Consider the following 1,152-nt stretch of genomic DNA (forward strand, 5'->3'; position numbering starts at 1 on the left):
GCGGACAGTGTAGAGATACATACATTAACTGACTGAATTATCAAGGTGACGTATACAGTGAGGGAGAAAGTGGCAATAAAAATCCAGGGCTCGGGACTCCTAGTCTATTCCCCTGTCCAGCAAATCACACTGACTCCTCTTATCCAACATCATGGTGTGGTGTAAAAAGCTTTGGTACAAGAGCTATGTTTAAATTCTAAGACCAGCACTGAAGAGGTTTAGGATAGATCATTTCATCTCAGCAAGATCAAGTCTATTGTTGCAGTGACAACCGTTGTGAACCTCTGTCTCTTCATGTCTACAATGGGTACAGTCTTTGTCTTAAAGACTTGGAATATACATTAGATATATGGATGGACAGATGATAGATAGATAGATAGATAGATAGATAGATAGATAGATGGCATCCCAGATTCACTATCAAACAAAAATTGCTTGAATATAGAGTAGCTCAGCAGAATAAGAATGTATTTTATCATCGAACCAAGACTTTAGCAACATACCTTCCTACACATAACCTTGCTTCCCATGTTCTCCCCTCATGCCTAATGTGTTTCATCTCTTGCTGTCCTATGACATTTCTAAAAACAAATCTTGCCATGCATACCCTCCTAATTTCAAGATTTTTCTTCAGCTTCCTAAAAACTGCAGAGGGAACGCTGGGTGTGGTAAGCTGGGTAAGGCACTCTGTGTCCGGCGACTTGGATCATTGAACAAAGCCCAGTCTAGTCGATGCCGCTGCAATTGCACACTTAATTGATATCATAACATCCAGAGTTTAGACCAGAGGTTGCCGTGTATGGAAAGGTTCCTCAGATCTGGTATTGGAGGAGTTGTGACGGCCACACTGAGGGCATTGAGTTTTCCCACTTCTTACCCATCTTTTTCAGGTTAATGTTTTCTTCAAGCTTTCACATTTCATCATAAAATTATAGCTTATAACAGTAATATGTTCATGAACACACTCACATGAAATATTAGCATGTTGGATTTTATTCCTTACATGGAACACAGAACATTATGAATGATGTCTCAAAAGCATTATTTGCAAACACACATTATTTTTTTTAAATCATTTTATTAGGGGCTCATACAACTCTTATCACAATCCATACACACATCAATTGTGTAAAGCGCATTTGTACATTCATT

General features: G+C 38.6%; 1 protein-coding gene across 2 annotated transcripts in view; it reads left to right on the forward strand.

The window, feature by feature from the left end:
* Positions 1-1,152, forward strand: part of PTPRR (protein tyrosine phosphatase receptor type R) — a 283,812-nt gene that overhangs the window by 162,062 nt on the left and 120,598 nt on the right. The window lies entirely within an intron of this gene.

This window comes from Echinops telfairi, unplaced genomic scaffold (assembly GCF_000313985.2).
Source record: "Echinops telfairi isolate 266 unplaced genomic scaffold, ASM31398v2 ScPeMD7_2;HRSCAF=8, whole genome shotgun sequence".
Lineage (NCBI taxonomy): Eukaryota > Metazoa > Chordata > Mammalia > Afrosoricida > Tenrecidae > Echinops > Echinops telfairi.